Source organism: Rattus norvegicus, chromosome 17, assembly GCF_021556685.1.
Source record: "Rattus norvegicus strain SHRSP/BbbUtx chromosome 17, alternate assembly SHRSP_T2T, whole genome shotgun sequence".
Classification (NCBI taxonomy): domain Eukaryota; kingdom Metazoa; phylum Chordata; class Mammalia; order Rodentia; family Muridae; genus Rattus; species Rattus norvegicus.
Genome location: NC_141550.1, coordinates 89,469,813 through 89,488,755, shown reverse-complemented (window position 1 = coordinate 89,488,755; position 18,943 = coordinate 89,469,813). Strand labels below are relative to the sequence as shown.

General features: G+C 42.0%; 1 protein-coding gene across 4 annotated transcripts in view; it reads right to left on the bottom strand.

Moving 5' to 3' along the window:
• Etl4 (enhancer trap locus 4) overlaps positions 1-18,943 on the bottom strand; it is an 817,363-nt gene that overhangs the window by 630,820 nt on the left and 167,600 nt on the right. The gene's annotated exons all lie outside the window — the stretch shown is intronic.

Here is an 18,943-nt window from a genome sequence, read left to right as displayed (position 1 = left end):
TACTAAAGACATTGATGGGCACGTGAAGATGACACACTGTGTTTGGTGAGCTGACAAAGTAACTTGGAAACTGGTTTCAATGACCAGGGAGCAGCATCAGATCATCACCTACCAAAAAAATAATCCAAAACACACTCTGACGAATGGATTTAACTGTGCGGATATCTGAAAAGCATTTGGCCTTTCAGAAGGTCACCATTTACTCTAATTTGATTATTAATCAAATGTAGTGATATCTCTTTATAGCATTTAGTTACAGCTGTGTCCAAATGGAGTGAAGCCAGCCACCAGCTTAAATCTGAGTTCCTAAGCAGGCACTAAGACTTTCTAACAAACAGAATTTGAGTGGTGAATGACTCTCCACTCACCCTTAATTATATCACTACTGTAAAAGGTCTGTCTACACATGGTCCAGCTTTTAAAATTGAACAAAAGGATACTCTGAGAAAAATGAAGAATTTCAAAGTAGAACTAATAAGAAGTCAAACATTTCTGTGGTCAGTTACCCGTGGATTTCAAATCTTTTTTCTTTGTAGCTTTTTCCCCATTAACTTATTTATTTATTCATCTTGCGTATTGACCCTTGTCCCTCCCCTCCTCCTATCCTCCTCACACATGGGGTCCACCCTATGCTCCCATCTCCTCCTCTGAGAGTGTGGAGTTCCTCCCTCGGTATCCCCACACCCTGGCACATCAAGTTTCTGAAGTCATAGTCACATCCTCTCCCACTGAGGCCAGACAAGACAGAGCTGTTAGGACAACAGGATCCTTAGACAGCCGACAGTTTTAGGGACAGCTTCTGCTCCAGTTGTTGAGGGACCTACACGAAGCTGGAGCTGCAATCTGCTACTTATGTGCATCGGGGGTTGATTCTGTTGGTCTTCCTGTAGAGTTCCTATCCCCTCAAAGACCCTTGATTCTTCCTCAAGTTCTTCCACAAGACTTCCTAAGCTTCATCCAATGTCTGGCTGTGGACTTCTGTGTCTGTTTCAGTCAGCTGCTTGTGGGAGCCTCTGAGAGGACAGTTATGCTAAGCTCCTGTCTGCAAGCACAACAGAGTACCATTAATTGTGTCAGGGATTGGTCCTTGCCCATGAGATGGGTCTCAGTTTGGGCTGGTTATTGGTTGATCATTCCCTCAGTCTCTGTTTCTTCTTTATCCCTGCACTTCTTGTAGATGAGACGAAATTGGGGTCAAAGGCTTTGTGTATGGGTTAGTGTCTTTATCCCTCCACTGGGGGGAACTGACAGGCTACAGAAAGTGGCCACTTTAGGTTCCAAATGCCTACCGTTAGAACTCTCAGCTAAAGTCACCCCCATAGAGAACCGTAAGAGACGTGCTCAGAAGCGAAATCTGAGTTTATAAAATTATTCCTGGGAAGTCCTCAACATGACATATTCCCCAACTGCATCTTTTTCCCACAGACATTAAGAAGCGGTGACCTCACAAAGAATGGACTAACCCTATAAAGGGCAGAGCACGAGCTTCCCCGCAGCCTGAATCTAAGATGCTCTGACAAAGCGATGACTTCATTGAATGAGGTGAGGCTAGAGGGAAAAAAAAGGCAGAAATGTACAGGAAGGAGTGGAGTGAGTGCTAATAATAAGGACGAGAAATTGGGGGTGGGCAAACTCATACAGAAACACATTTTACTAATTGAAACAAAATCTAAAGATGTATCTAATGCTAATTGGATTTTTCGGGTAGTGATTTTGAATTATCTAAAACCATAAGAAGCCATTTGGAAAATAGATTAAAAAAATGATCTTTTAAATGGATCAGGAAAACATGGAGTCGTTTGCAGTTGGCTATTCTTTTACTTCTTAAAGAGATGTGAACGCCATGCTGTGTTTTCTGCCCTGTAAATCAGCTGGGAGGAAGAGGGTTATCTTTCCATTTGTTACCAGCTCATGATATTTTAATGATGCACTGTATATTGTAAGTTCTTTTGTCAGTTCTATCAAGATTCTAAACCAAAACATCATTTCTTTTATCCATAAGAGAGAAGAATGAGTCTCTCCAACGTGTGACTCTTCAATAAGATTTACAAGTAAGCTATCCTATGAAAAAACATTTTCCACAACAAACAAGGCATTCTGTGAAGAAAAATGTCTATGAGATTTCTCTTCCCTGGAAGAAGCAACAGCTGATGCATGTCATCAATGACTCTTAATTCAAGAGCTGTCTTTGTCACTAGAGAGGCCAAAGTTAGTCAGCAGAATCCTAGTTCCAAAGCAAGAAGACACTGAGCAGGTTATGAAAGGCAGCTCACTTGGTTATCTGAGGCATACCACAAACCCCAACAAGGTTCCTGGCACAGTCTCTGGGGACGAGCCACAGATTCTTGTAATAATTTCATTCCCATAAGTTAGGAGAAACAGACTAAAGGAAAGTCTCATAAGAGCATTCCTTGCTTAAACATTACCTGTGCCCTCACACAGAACATTTTCTTATATTACCTGGGAAGTAATGCTTAGAAGGTGATGTTCTAGTTAAAGCCTTTAATTACGATTTTTCCTTAGATTTGGATTAATAGTGTGTTGAGGTGAACAACATAATCTTTCAAAACATCCAACAACAAAGGGATATATAGATATATAGATAGAGCTTAGCAGCCTTGAGGCCATTGAGAATAGACACCTCCTTTATGGCTGGCTTTGGATTCTACCTCCTGTTTCCCAGCAAACACTGAAAGGGGAAACATTTCAACTATCGCTTTCTAGAATTTAAACTACTACATGAGAAGGACTATACTGAGGCCCATCAAGGAACTTGATTTCTTCTTGGTCAAGACTGGAATCTGACTTCTGCTCCTGCCCCTGGGTAGAGAAATGGCATTCTGATCTACTCCAAAGAGAACATTACATATGACTGTTTCATTAAGAGTTAATGCAGCCGTGGCTGTTATTTGCCTAAGCAAGAGATTACCCTTCAGGAAAATCAACTCATCCAGACACAAACCAAGGAGATAAGAGGAATAATTATTCCCTTAATGAGACAATGTACTTATTCTTCCTAGAAGCCCCTCCTTCAACCTACACACATACAAAGCTTTCAGTAAGTACAACACTTTTTCATTTTTTCAACAGATAGTGGTCAATAGTCTATAAGCATGCTTTCCTTATGGTCTTTCCCAGAAGCCTCTTTTTCCTCCATGAAGCTGCTGTTTAAGATATTTCTCTCTCTCTGTCTGTCTCTCTGTCTCTCTGTCTCTCTGTCTTTCTGTCTCTCTCTCTCTCTCTCTCTCTCCATCTCTCCCTCTCTCTCCCTCTCCTCTCTCTCTCTCTCTCTCTCTCTCTCTCTCTCTCTCTCTCTCTCTCTCTCCTCTCCCTTTCTCCCTCCTTCCCTCCCCATCTTCATTCTCCTGAAAATTGCTAAGATTTGCAGCTTCCAACCTTGTTGTTCTTATCTCAAAATCTAATAAAATGGACTTAGAGTATCTTTCTGAGTCTGTTTTAAAAATCTTTTATCAATGAGACTGAGAACTCAGAAAAGAGAGTCCATTTGTTTCCCTGATTGAAGTGACATGTAACACAGTTGTATTTGTTATTTTTTGTCAGTACAGGAATAAATCCATGAATATACATGTATGTGAGAAGAATTGTATAAAATATCAACTATAAATCTGAGAGGAAAAACTGACATATACTTAGGTAAAAATTTATAAATACTTCATATAATGACTTTCAGAGTTTTATGAACTGAAAAACATTGGTGCTTGCTCTTATAAACTTTACAAATTATTTATCTTGATAAAACATAGAAACACACATTTTAAGTGGATTCTTTCTGTGGTTTTCATATTTAAAATGAAACAGAAACTCAGACGGTGTTTTTTTCTAATTAACAAGCAGAAAATTCAATAGTCCAGAGAATAGCAAAAATTAAAGTAATGAGAAAATAAATACTTGAGAATTGAGAAATAAAAATGTTAAAGGAATATATAAAAGTATTAGAAACATTAACTAGACTCTCTAACATAGATACTGGACAGAAATAGTTGAGAAAATAATCTCTAGATAATGGACAGAAGAAGTGCTTGGGCTGGAGTGATGGCTCAGTAGTTAAAAGCGCTAGGTGCTCTTTGAGAGGACCTGGGTTCACTTCCCAACACCCACATGGTACCTTTAATGAGATAGGTTGACTCTAGGACAGACATCAAATTGACAGTTCATGAGATTAGGACTAAAAACCCAAGCTTCAAGCAGCTAATCAGAAACTGCCCTACCACCTGCCTGAAGCAAGGACAATGGGTCAGCAGTTTTCAGATAGCCCCCACACTCCAGTAATGGAATGTCCTTAGTGGTAGAATAAATCAAAGCTCACCTACCATGGGATTCCTCAGCAACAGTTTCTAGCCTCCATGACCCAGTAATGGTTCCTGGAATGCCTAGAGATAGAGTAGGATAAAACCCATCTGCTGCAGAATTCCAGCATGCTTTAAATGGAGTCTGTGAGCTCGCTTGGTTGTCCCTCTGTCTTGGTAATGAGAGGCCCCAGCATGCTGGACTTCTGCAGAATAAAACACTCTTTGCAGTTACATACTGTTGGAGTCCCAGATGTCATTCTTTGGTGAATCATGGACCCTTACAGTTCCTAACCATAATTCTAGTCCTAGGGTATCTGATGTTCTTTCTTCCCTAGCCTCTGTGGGTATTGCATTCATGTGTTGCACAGACAAATACGCAGGGGAAACAAAAAAAGTAAAATTTGAAGACAAACTTAAAAAAAAAGAAAGGTATTGAAGTACTTAGAGAATAGAAACTCAGGAGCTGAAATCCATAGTTACCTGGGGATTCTATCTGGAGATAAATTTCATGACTCTAGCAAAGGGCACTATAGTCCAAGCTAAGCCTAGAAGATCTTCATCCTACTGAGCCAAGAGCTACTAGCACATGGTTCCCACAAAATTTTTGCTCAGAGTCCTACTATGTATGTGTACAACAATATACAGATGACCCAGGAGAGGAGCATGGTGATTTCAGTCTCAGGATTCTTTCTACTGGTTACTGATTGAGGTCAATCATAGTTACATTTAAATCTTTATATTCCCCAACATAATATTTTTAATAATTATTTAAGAATTTGTGCAATGTATTCTGTCACACTCTTTTCCTGTTCTTCTAGGTCTACCTTGTACCCTCTCCCTTCTCTCCCCCAAAAAACCCAAATAAACAAACAAAAGAACCTTCCAGTCCAGTTTGTATTGCCCATATATTCACTGGAGAATGACCAAATTCCCAGTGGCCAGCTTTTTAAAGAAAACTGAGTTTTCCCTCTCTCAACACTCCCCGCCCCCACCCCAGAAGCCATCAGCTGTGGAGAGCTACATTTCAATACTTTTATCACTGTTTTTAAGGACTTTCTTCAATAGCTTCCTGTCTAGAGTGTTTCTTTTGGGGCAGGGGGTAAATTCTTAACGTTTGTCCCAAGGTTCAATATCAGACAGCTGTGAACCTTGAAAAATACCTCGGAGCTGGCAGGGGGTGCTCGCTGTAGTAATAATCAATTTGGAGTTTCTACTCTGCCATAGATCATTTAGTCCCCAAATAAAAGACACAAAACCTTTATATTTACAATAGGCCTTAAAAGCACTAGAGCTGGGCAGATATCAGCCCTCTATGCTGTTTTTTCTATGTTCCTATCAATAACCCTGAGATATCACTTGTTGTGTTCCACTCCTACTCCAGCTGGCCAGCTCTCATAGCCAAGTGCTCACAATCCCTTATCCCACAGAGTCTTCCTCTCTTTCTTCTCTTCTCTTCTCTTACTTCTCTTCTCTTCCCTTCCCTTCTCTTCTCTTCTCTTCTCTTCTCTTCTCTTCTCTTCTCTTCTCTTCTCTTCTCTCCTCTCCTCTCCTCTCCTCTCCTCTCCTCTCCTCTTCCCTTTCCTCCCCTCCCCTCCCCTTCCCTCCCCTCCCCTCCCCTCCCCTCCTTTCCTCCTCTCCCCTCTCTTCTCCTCTCACCTCCTCCTCGGAGTCTCTGCCTCAGACTTAGAGCCCAGGAAACAAAGCCCTACCTACCTCTCTTCTGTTGAGCTATAGTCTGTTGGTATCTTTATTTAACCAACAGTTTTAAATTAAAGAACAAGGTCACATAGAAGCAGTTGGTGTATGTGGGAATATCCTCTTCTCTGAGGATCTCCTTGTTGGGGGTAACCAGATCTTAGGGGATAGTATTTATTTAGCATTACAATAAATACATAGCAGCACTGAAAACCTCAATGGGGGAGGTGGGCTCCCTGCATCTAGCTTAGATATCCCAACAGACAGAGTTGTAAATGTTTAGAAAGTTCCCCAAATAGTCCAAAACCTGGTTGTATTCTGTTTTGTTTGTTTGGTTTTTGTTGTTGTTGGTTTTTTTTTTTTGCTAAAAAATAAGAGTTAGTGAATTGATTTCCATATATAGAAAATACTCCTCTTATGAAGAAATTGTACCCCCCAAAATGTATGAGACTCATATCAGTTACTTGTCTCTTGCTGGGATAAACACCATGACCAAAAGCAACTTGCAGAAGACAGAATTGATTTTGGCTTATGACTCTAGAGGGAGAGTCCACAATGGTAAGAGAGGTATTTAGCAGGCAGTATAAGCATGGAGCTCAACCACAAACATAAAACAGCAAGAGTGAACTAGAAATGGGAGGAGACTATAAACCTTCAAAGCCTCCTATAGTGTCATACTTCCTCCAGGGAAGCCATACCTCCTAAAGGTTCCATGACCTCCTCAAGCGAGGCCACCAACTCAGACTAAGTATTTAAATACCAGACACCATGGAGGAACATTTCACATGCACATCACCACAAGTCATGATGACATGAAATCACAAATAAAATTGTCATATAAGAAATCTATAACAGACTGGAGAGATGGATCGGTGGTTAAGAGCAATGACTGTTCTTCCAGAGGTCCTGAGTTCAAATCCCAGCAACCACATGGTGGCTCACAACCCTCTGTAAAGGGCTCTGATGCCCTCTTCTGATGTGTCTGAAGACAGCCTATATATATATATATATATATATATATATATATATATATATATATATGTATATGTATATGTATATACATATATATATAATAATCGTTTATAAGAGATTTACAAAATACACTGGCCAATAACTCGGTATTGCTTTTTTTCCCCTCAGACTTTCCAAAAGTTAATTAAGCCATAGACAATATTTCTCAGTTAGTTTTACCTTCCATTTCATTCACTGGCCAGTTGAATTAAATGCCCCAAAGTTAGAGTTTTATTGAAAAAACAAAGCAACAACAACTGAGAAAACACAGAGTTAAAAAGCTAAATACAAATGAGTGGCATTTATAGCCCGATTATTGCCAATAAAAGCATTTCAGAATTGGGTTTGTATTCCAAGATGGGCTCTGCTTTTCCCTCTGTGCTTGTGGATCTTGACTCCCCAGGTCACATAGGGGACACTTAGTCTGTCTACACATATTCTGTCTCAGCTTCATGGCTGCCTGCAGCCTATTTTTCCTCCTCTTTCCCTTTCTCTTATATTTTTACAACCCTTTGCTGTAAAAACATCACTAATGGAACATTTTCCAAAAAGTGTGATTTAGAGTTTAGGAACAAACTTCCTTTAACATGTCTATTACATATTTTCCTGTATTTACATTTTGTCTTAAATATAAGATACTTATACTAGCATTCCTTCTAGGCTCTGCCCCACAGTAATGCCTGGATTACTGTAAAAGGGGCTGTTCACCCCCTCCTCAATCTCTTACTCTCTCTGTCCCTTCTCCTCTGACCCCTTTCTTCCTTTCTCCCCTTCTCCCTCCTCTCTTCTTTCCACGTGTTCCTGGATTGCCTCTCCTCTCCTCTCTCTGTCTCTGTCTCTCTCCCTATATCCATTTCCCATGTCCTAAATAAACTCTGTTCCATACAATATCCATCTTCTGGCTGGTACCTCACAGGGAAGGGATGCCTCAGCACAGACCCGCAGAGGCGCCCCTCCCACCGCTCCGTACGGTGCCTCTGTAAAACATACTGATGGCTCCTTTTTAAAACTGAAACATAACTTACACAGTTCTTTAAGTCTGTTAGAAATACTTCGACATGCTTATTGCACACAACCACACAGTCAAACTATAGGATACTGTTATGTTTCTTTTTTTTCTCTAAAGTGACAAAAAAAAATGAAGTTCTGAGGGTCAGTGGGCATCCTCAGGGTAAAAAGAAATCACAGAGCAGCACCTTCGAATTTAGGAATCTGGACTCTTAGTCTATTCCCCTGCCTAATGTAGTTGACTCTCCACAGTTACATGTTCTCTATCAGTGAATTAAATCAACAGCTGATCAAAAATCGTTTAAAGCCACCTTGAGTCTGTACCGAACACACCGAGACCTTTCTTGACACTATTTCCTTCACGATACAGTGCGTTTGCATACCATGGACATTAGCACCAGGTAGTGTAGAGCTCTCAGGATGGTCAGGGAAGTGTATAGGGATCTGCACAATCTGTACGGAAGTACTGTGGCGTGTTATACAACAGACTTGAACGTGACACTACGGCTAAAAGCATTTAAATTGTTTTTAATTATGGGTATGTGTTTGAATGTGTGTCTCGGTGTGGAGATGCTCATATGAGTATAGGTGGCCTCAGAAGCCAGTGGAGGGTGTTGGATTCCTTGGAGCTGGATTGACAGGTAGCTGTGAACCGCCCAAGATGAGAGTTAGAAACCGAACTGGGGTCCTCTGAAAGATCAACAAGTGTTCTCAACCGTTGAGCCTCTTGCCCATATCCCAGAAGCAATTTAATTTTAGGTCCTCAAATATCTTACGCTGTGGCTAGACTCACAGGACAAGGCACGGTGTTAGCATTCTGTCTAAGCTCCACCCCACAGTTATCAGGCAACAGCCAGGTATGCCTGACTCACTATAAAAATACACCCTCTACAGCTAAAACAGTTGAAGAATTTGATTTCAAAGGTCATTGTGACTAAAATATTAGCTATATATCCTTCGGAGAGTTTACAACTTTTAAATAGGTTTTCAGTTTCTAGTATTTTAATACCTACTAATATTGTATCAGGTCACATTTTTAGGGAGAAGAAATACCAAGTAACCTTTTTGTTGCTGTGTTTGAGTGTGGGGGCGGGGGAGAGGAGGAGAAGGAGAAGGGGAAGGGGAAGGAGGAGGGTGGGGGGGGAGGATAGAGTTAGGGGGAGAAGGGGAGAAGGGGAGAGGAGAGGGAGAGTGGGAGAAAGCTGAAAACTAATAGGAGAGTATTTTGGGGGAACCTCCCCGCGAATAAGCAACATCATTTGATCTATACTACTCATATCAAACTGGCATGATCAACCGCATGGTTTTCTATATTTACCAAAAAGAATAAAAATGCTTTCAATATAAAGATCATTACCACCCTGTAGTCTAAAAGGGTGTTAATCATCAAGTCCTCTGTCTTCCCAGAATGAATTTGTGTGAAATAACCCTGGAAATGAACTTGGCTCCGTTCAGCTGGGCTTCATTTTAGGACGTTTCCTGGCTTTCCCAGGTTAAAAATAACACCTGCGAGAATGCACACAGCTCCTCTCTCTGCTGCACCCTAGTGAGAATGTTAGGGAAGAATAGCTTTTTCCAAAGCCCAGCAGGTCCCTCAGTCAGAAGTCCTCCAGTGAAAGGACTCCAGCCTCTGGCTGCCTCAGCCACATCTGTAGCCCCACAACACTTAAAATATTAAAACAGAGTTTTTGTCTTTCAAGAAAAGCTTTTTCCTTTCTCCTTTTGAAAAGCTGTTCAGGTCGGGATTATGTGCCCACCGGGTGACAATCCTTCTGAATGCATATGGGAAAACAGACTTTCAAAGGCATGCAGATTTAGGGGAAAAAAATGGGTTTCCTTGAGGAAAATGGGTTTCCTGATCCAGCTGTGAAGCTATCTATTTTGTCTTCTGCAAACAGTTTGGGGTGCCTAGCGGCCAGAGTACAAGGGAGGTTGGTCGGAACAGTGTTATTGTTTTTTATCTTGATTAACTTGAGTATTTCTTATTTACCTTTCGATTATTATTCCCTTTCCTGGTTTCTGGGCCAACATCCCCCTAACCTCTCCTCCTCCCCTTCTCTATGGGTGTTCCCCTCCCCATCCTCCCCCCATTGCCGCCCTCCCCCCAACAATCTAGTTCACTGGGGGTTCAGTCTTAGCAGGATCCAGGGCTTCCCCTTCCACTGGTGCTCTTACTAGGCTATTCATTGCTACCTATGAGGTTGGAGTCCAGGGTCAGTCCATGTATAGTCTTTGGGTAGTGGCTTAGTCCCTGGAAGCTCTGGTTGCTTGGCATTGTTGTACGTATGGGGTCTCGAGCCCCTTCAAGTTCCAGTTCTTTCTCTGATTCCTTCAACGGGGGTCCTATTCTCAGTTCAGTGGTTTGCTGCTGGCATTCGCATCTGTATTTGCTGTATTCTGGCTGTGTCTCTCAGGAGCGATCTACATCCGGCTCCTGTCGGCCTGCCCTTCTTTGCTTCATCCATCTTGTCTAATTGGGTGGCTGTATATGTGTGGGCCACATGTGGGGCAGGCTCTGAATGGGTGTTCCTTCAGTCTCTGTTTTAATCTTTGCCTCTCTATTCCCTGCCAAGGGTATTCTTGTTCCCCTTTTAAAGAAGGAGTGAAGCATTCACATTTTGATCATCCGTCTTGAGTTTCATTTGTTCTAGGCATCTAGGGTAATTCAGGCATTTGGGCTAAGAGCCACTTATCAATGAGTGCATACCATGTGTGTTTTTCTGTGATTGGGTTACCTCACTCAGGATGATACTTTCCAGTTCCAACCATTTGCCTACGAGTTTCATAAAGTCATTGTTTTTGATAGCTGAGTAATATTCCATTGGGTAGATGTACCACATTTTCTGTATCCATTCCTCTGTTGAAGGGCATCTGGGTTCTTTCCAGCTTCTGGCTATTATAAATAAGGCTGCTATGAACATAGTGGAGCACGTGTCTTTTTTATATGTTGGGGCATCTTTTGGGTATATGCCCAAGAGAGGTATAGCTGGATCCTCAGGCAGTTCAATGTCCAATTTTCTGAGGAACCTCCAGACTGATTTCCAGAATGGTTGTACCAGTCTGCAATCCCACCAACAATAGAGGAGTGTTCCTCTTTCTCCACATCCTCGACAGCATCTGCTGTCACCTGAGTTTTTGATCTTAGCCATTCTCTCTGGTGTGAGGTGAAATCTATTCCTGAAGAATAGGCTGGTCTTAAACAGGGGGCGGGGCTGCGAAGAATTTAACCAGAACACCAGGCCAGAGGCACACTGGAAACAGAACTAGGTACAGTTCCAGGAACCTGCAACGTGTCACCTCTGTGAAGTAGTGACTGGACACTTTTGGTCCCACAAATAATCTAGTAATCCTGACTCGTTTGCTCTTCTGTCAATGTTCTGAAAAAGGTCTGGGTTTCGAACTGATTGCGCTTATGTCAGCACACAGCTTCCAATGGGGAAGTGGCAGAGTTGAGAAGAAAAGCAGGCGCGATGAGTCTTATGTCCACCTTTTGCCTCCATCATTCCGTCATTAATGATTTAATTCTCCTCACTGACTGGTTGAATGCCTCATATCCCTGGTCCAACCGTATGCGGTTCTGTCTGGTTCAGGTCCATGAGAATTTATCCAGTACTTCCTAAGGGCAACATGCTGAAGCCATAAGGACTAACCGCAGCTCTTGGGTTTACAGAAGTCAACTCTGTGAAAGGGCTGTAGAGAAGGGCATTTGTCCCCATGTGTTCCCTGTATTGCAGCCTTCTGAGGCCTTCCCTGTAGGGGCTCTCCCACCCACCAACCCGTGCTCCATCACTGGCCCCAAGTACACTTAGCTGCCTAAGGGGAAGACATTGGCCAAGGGAAGTTCTAGGCACTAACAGGAGTAAATTCTAGAGGGAGCATATCGCTACTGGGAGTAAGACTGCGAGTTTCCCAGGCCAGGAATTAAGGAACAAGGGAACACTGAACATTTAACTCAGACAGAATCCCCTGTGGTGTTCTTTCCTCCCATCTGTCTGCTCTTACCACGCTGTTCTCTGATTCCTATAGTTAATGATATTATCTGTAGCTTTAAAGTGTTCTTACCACATGTACACAGAGAGACCGAGAAAACAGGACACTCAGGACCACAACAGTCATCTCGATATGCAGAGCAAAATGTCACCTTGTACCTCTTAAAATTTTTATTGAAAAAGTTAAAGTGCACTGTGGTCTATAAAACTCGGAGAGGGGACCTTTAATTTCTTTGATGAGAGGAATTCACAATGCAGCCATTCAAGCTATGGCTGGGAGCAAACTGGTCTGGACAGGAGAGGACAGCAACTGTCCTGCCCAGGTAAGGGTCCAGGCTAGGAGTTGAGAATATGTGCTGGTGATTATAACTAATTGCAAAGAGAGAGCAGGGATTGTTCTAGAAACAGCACTGGCTGCTGATACGCCAGGCACTAAGAACTACCTGAAACCACAGAGAAGGGTGAGACCAGGCAGATAACTCCACTAATTCCACAGCAATGCCTGTGACAGGATAATTAGTGAGACAATCAGAGAAGCAGAAGATTCTGTGTTAGAGTGCTGAGTTTTGTTTTTCTTTGGACATTGGTGAAAGACGGGTCGCCCCACCTTCAAAAACAATTGTGCTCTTGAGTTTATTGAACCGACAGTGGATTGTAGGCTAAATTAGTTGAAAATACAAGGAGAACATGAACTGAGCCTATGCCTTGCTGGCTTGCTGTGTTGAGAAAGGCAAGCCACAGTCAAAAGACTAAAAATAAATTTCTCATAAGCCTTATGGGCATGTCTCAACAGTCAAAACATCTGGACAACTCCAAAACACACTTTGAGGCTTCAGAGTAATGAGCAACGAGTAAAAGGAAATGTCAACCATATCATATGTCACCAGGGAGACACACATTAGACAAGGAGACAGCACCATGTGCCTACAATAGTACACAAAGTGCAGGGCACAGTCAGCCATATTGATAGTGTCTGTGAGGACAGAGAAATAAGGGCTGTTGTGCATGTGTGTGGGAGGTGAAAACAGCAGCCATTTTGGGAGTCTGGCTGCTTGTTACAAAGTCAGCATACTTTCTTCATATGATCTAGGTGCAATATCCTTGGTATTCGGAAAAGAGTTGAAAAGCTACAGCCATATAAAAACCTACATGACAAGTTGGTCCTAGCCCTAATTATAATTGCTATTTTAGATGCAACTTAGATGACCATCGGCAGGTAAGTAGATAAGCTATGGTATATTCAGACAAAAGCATATTAGTCTGTACAAAAAAGAAATGTGGTATCTAGTTATGAAAAGACATGAAGGATTCACGCTACCAAGTGACAAGATCCAGTAGTAAAGCAATAGATAATGTCAACCACGTGCAGCCTGAAAAATACAAAAGAATGGAAATTTGTGGTTGCCAGCAGCTATTAGGAAGGAGGATAGGAATAGCTGAGGTATAAGACTTTCATGACATTGAAATTACTCTGGACAAAATGACAATGGTGGATAGATGTGGCTGCACACTTGTGAAACTCACAGCAAAACCTGTGATGGGCTGTGACCCCAAGCTACAAGCATGTGCTAACACAGGTCATTGATTTAAGGTTCCACTTTTATCAGGGATGCTAATAAATTGGGAAGGATAAGCACATGTGGGGGTTGTAAGAATTTCAATCTAGGAAAAATGGGCTTTAGTCAACTACAAAAGTCAATGGACATTTTTTCATTTGTACAATGTTTAGGTGCAAAAACTTCAAATTTCAATGTGCCCATCAAAAATAACTCCCTTGTAGCCTACCTTTCATCCAATACAATGCAAACTTTGTAAGCTACTATTCTGAGCATTTATCTAGACTCATGCTCTTCCCTTAAGTCACATGAACTCAGTTCAAGAGTTTTGGGGACATAGACTGGACCTAGAGCTCAGCTCTTATGCCTCTAGGTAATGTCTATTCAGAGTGTTCCCAGCTACCCCCCAAGGACTAGAGTTGAGGACAGAATGATACAGTACCAGCCAAAGTACATTCTGGGAGATGGGACATCAAAGGTATTTGTCACAGGGCAAAGATTCTATAATATACTTACATAAACCTGATATCTGGGTCAAGCTACCAGATGGCTAAGTCTTAATTGTAGCAAGAGACTTTTAAACACACATGTATGAACTTCGTGCTGACAAACATTGTGTTTTATCTACAGTGAATTCTTCAACAAGACGATTACACTTATATCTACTGAACGTTGACACACTATTGGTAGCATGATGTGTTTATTTACACAAGCATCATCAGACATGTGTGTAAAGCACTGTTATTAGCACTGTCTGCTATGTCTCTGGCAGTGGTGACTTTTTGACTCCTTTAGACTCCCATAAAGTGTTGTCATCCATGAGGCCCATCATATATGGAAACGCTGGTGCGTGGTGTATGCTAGAGTCATTTAGTTGGCCCCTGCAACAGTCATACTTCAGGAAATACATCTGACATGACTTTGGTTCTTTTATCTGTGATTTTAAAGACTGAAATGTGAACTAAAGCAACCAGTCCTGTAATGCAGAAATGCATCAGAAGGGAAAGGGGACAGGGCTTAGCCCTCTAGAGAAATCCATTCTAAAAATATCAGCTTCCAGCAGAATTGGCAGTCACTCTGTCTCCTCGCTTCTGCCAGAGGTTTCATGGAGTGTTTTCCAATCAATTGGCAAATTATGGCATTGGTCACAGTGTTTTATCCTTTAGCTCATTTACATAAGGAGTTGGAGATATTTCCCATCCCTACGATACTTCACAAAGAGCAGGCTTTATAAAATGCTTAAATCTAAAGTAAAACAGCAGAATTCAGCTCTGACACTTAGCAGGAGCCTTGAACCTGGGATGACTCCCAGGAGTGGAGTTGAGCGCTGCCTTGAGGGGTGAAGATGGCATTTTAGATTTTGGTTTTCTTTTTTTTTTTTTCAAATTATTATGACAGTTGACAACCAATCAACAGATGAGCATATGTCAATAAAAGTTGTACAAACCAGGATGCCAACGGGACATTCACCTGCAGTAGGAGGTGTGTGTAAGCATGTGAAAATGACCTTGCCTTTCGAGATGACTTAGAGAAGTAGAGGAAAAGGCAGAGAATAAAGTTGTGATACCACTGACGAGCAACACACAGTTTTGTTACATAACATCACCTCTCTAGCCTACACGGACCATGCATCAGCACCAAGGTATTTAAGTAGAACAGAGCAAAAATGAGAAATGCACAGAAACATTGGAGCTTTATCTCTAGAGATAGGCGAAATGGCACCAGGGGTCTATTTTTGTTCTCTGCAGCACCAGGGAGCCGCTGTAATATATACTCATGTTTTACTTTTCCTGCGTTTGGTTTTCACATTTGCAGGAGTGCATTATATGGAACATTGAGGACTTTTGGTAGCTCTGCTTTGCCATAGTTTACCGTGTACCGGTCACAGGGCTGCCACTAAGCCTGACAGAGGCAGAGGGTTAAGTGCAGTCTGTTTGGCACTAGCTTCATAATTACACCCCAGGCCAAAAGGACACTCCTTTGGGCTTCAGACTAATCTCATCTGAAAGTAAAATAATTTGTCTCCTCTTGGCCACAGGGCTTTAGGAAGGGAAGTGAGGGCTTTTAACTTAATCTGAAACATGTGCTGGTCACAGAGACAGGGAGACAGAAGCTGCAAGAACACAGAGGCTGCAAACATCCCAAGTCAGAACCAGATACAAACACAAACATTTTGCCCGAGGAATTCAGTCCATTTGAAAACCAGAGGCTTTTCAACTTGCTTTCTGTTGCCTTGAAATTTATCGTAGAACTTAACCTTGACGGCACTGCTAAAGGGAGCGTTTCTCAGACAAACAGCGTTCAGTAGAGTTTGTCTGAGCAAAACAAAACAAAACAACCCTTGTGAATCTGACAGCTTCTGGAACCAGAGCAGTGTCTGAGAACTTCAGCCAATAATGGCACCAGGCAGAATTCATGGAAAACTAGAAGCCAGGCACAGAGAACAAATTAATTGACTACAGCTCAATAAATCAGCCAGGCAGTTGACTCTGGCTTAGTTAACTGACTACAAGGCCTTCTAAAACCAGCCATGCTGTTACTATGATGACACTCCACATGGCTTTGATTTTGTCAGGCCCGCCTGCTGCATGGATGCAGAAGGTTGCATGGTTTCCTACAGCTATTGCTTAACTACACCAAAAATTATAATAAGACCGGAGGAAGATGAGAGCAGAGGGGGAAACAAACAACACCTCCTCACGCACCCAAACAAAAACTCAACTTGTTAGAATGAGAGGTCTAATGTCAGGGCCTCCTGGGTGGCAACTCCCCATTTGCCCACAGAAGGTCTGAGGTGAACTAGGTAGACTTTTTCGCATAGTCAAGTCCTTTGTAGCTTTGGCATCTGTCTCGAGGAATGCAATTTGATCAATTAGATTTTGAAAACTTCCTTAAAGACAATGAACCCCTTCCCAGCAATTTAGGAAGGTTAAAGTGATTTACTAGATAGGCAGAGACATATATTATGCTGTCTGTCACCATTCTCCCCAAGTCACTGGGATGGCAAAGAAGAGCTATGGTTTAATTCTGCCTTTGGAAATGTATTCTTTTAGAAGAGAAGGATTACTGAGATGTAGTCTAGCGATCACTAATTGTTTCTAGATTATACACTATTCTATTCATTTCATAATTGTAAGTGAAAGAATGCATACTAATGTTCAAAGGTATGGCTCTTTTTTTGCATAACTTAACTAATTTTAATGGGTGAAAATTTAATTCAATAGATTGGAAGTGCAGTCAGCCTTTGGTAATGTGTATGCTTCCTTTGTATCAAAATAGACAGTTGTTTCCTGCCACAACAAAGACTGGAACTGCACCTTCAGCACTGTGAGCCTCTGCAGACCTCCCCTGCAATGCTGCCACCTTTCCATATGCCCGGTCCACTCTCGTGCTCCCCCTGGCTAGCATGTGTCGTAAGGCTCATTACTAAAATGAAATGGTTGCCATTGCTTTTAACTCCAGGTCTACCGTCCACTCTCCTTCATTTATTCACTTGGCAGAAAAGCCATGAACCCACCCTCGCTCATGCTCACTGTTCAGGTCTTTAGCAATAGGAACGCAGCTGAATGTAGCCTGGGGCACATCCGCGTGGATGCTGGTCTCACAGCAAAGCTCTGACTTCTGACTCTTAACTGGACATTTAATTACTCATGCTCACTCTCTGTACTAGTCAGTTCCACGTCACTATTGTGTACGATGATGTCATTATGCAGCAAGGCGGGTCCAGGATAAGGTGTAGCCTATCATTGGATGAGAAGGAAGGGTAGGCGGGGAAAAGTCTAGGAGGGAGCGAGGAGGATGAGAAAGAAAAATCAAGTTGGAGACAACGGAGCGGGATGGCCCAGATCCAGGTGGACTAGGTCAATTTCATCTTGCCTAGGTGGTAGCTTTAAATCTTTATTAATTGGCAGTGAATTTATTGTGTGGACATATTGCGGATTGAGTATTTAACATATAAATCTATTTGCTAAATTACAAGTTTCTGGAACTTTGACTTTACCCACCAAGGGGACAGTGTGTGGAAGCAGCTGGCAGAGAAACAGCTGGAGCTCACGGATCCACACTGAGTGAGAACGTGAAGGAACCGGTTCCACCGCTTTTTAAATCTCCACCTCAATACTATTGCAAAGAACTCAAAGAACTGACTTACAATTGGAGTTATTTACTTCATGGTTGTAGAGATTTGAGTCCAAGGTCTGGTGGCTTTCATGACTTTTGCCATCTGTTGAGCATTCTAGAGTATAGTGATGGGGTGTGGGACAGACCAGTTTGGTTTGACAAACCAAGAAGAAGAGAGAAATAGAGAAATGAGGGTCCCACAATCCCCCTGTAGGAAACATGTCTGAAATAATTTAAGAACCTCTCCATACCCTTTAGCATGCCCTGGACTCTAGCTCATGACTTCTGCTTTCTCTAGCCACATTCACTCTCTATGGCAGAGGCACTTAATCTGTGTTGTACACATGAACCATGTTCCAAGATTCCTAAAAATATCAATGGGTGAGATCTATTACATTCCAATTAAAGAATTCTTAAGGAAGAAAGTGGGCATTGGAGAACTGGTTCATACTGTGGCCTCATCTAGCCTCAGCTGTGAATGCTGCCCAAGAGCCAAAGCCTTCTCTCTATGTCTTCATTAAAGACCATGCCTCTGAATTCCAGACTTGAATATCAAACTGCTGATTGATCTCTGAGTTTGGATATTTAGTAAATATTTCCATAGCTCTAAGACACAATTCCTGATTCTACACTCTGTAGTCTTGGTTTTGTTTGTTTGATGTATTCTTTGTTTAAGCATGTGACGGCTCCATTCTTCAGATGTGTGTACCAAAGACTGCAGAATCATTTTGACCACTTTCCCACTAATACCCCACATTCAACATGGAAAACATTCCCGCGAATTCTGCCTTCAAAGTAGTCTAAGAATCTCTTGTTGCTCATTACATCTGCTAGATCCAGCCCCCATCGGGTTTTCTGAGACAGATGGCTCTTCTAGCCCCTAGTTCTGTACATTCCCTGCCTAATACTATATTCCCAGTTTCTCTGAATATCCTGTTCAAACAACGCCTTTTTATTGTGTGACTTGTCTATGCTCTTGGATTTATTTGACTCCAATATATTTATCATGATCTGACATACTTCTCTGATTTTTGTTTGGAAATACAAGGGACTGAGCCCATGCTAGGTAAACACTCTCTCAATGCTACAACAAACCAGAACCATCTACATGTTTGTTGATTCCTCCAAGTTCAGTGAGAAGCTGTCACATGACCTGGTTGTGTGCTCACTGTTTACTGACCAAATGATCCAGTCTTGCAGATGCTGGCCTATAACCTCTCTGGCAATAAAATTATACAAATGGGTCAAGAAAAGA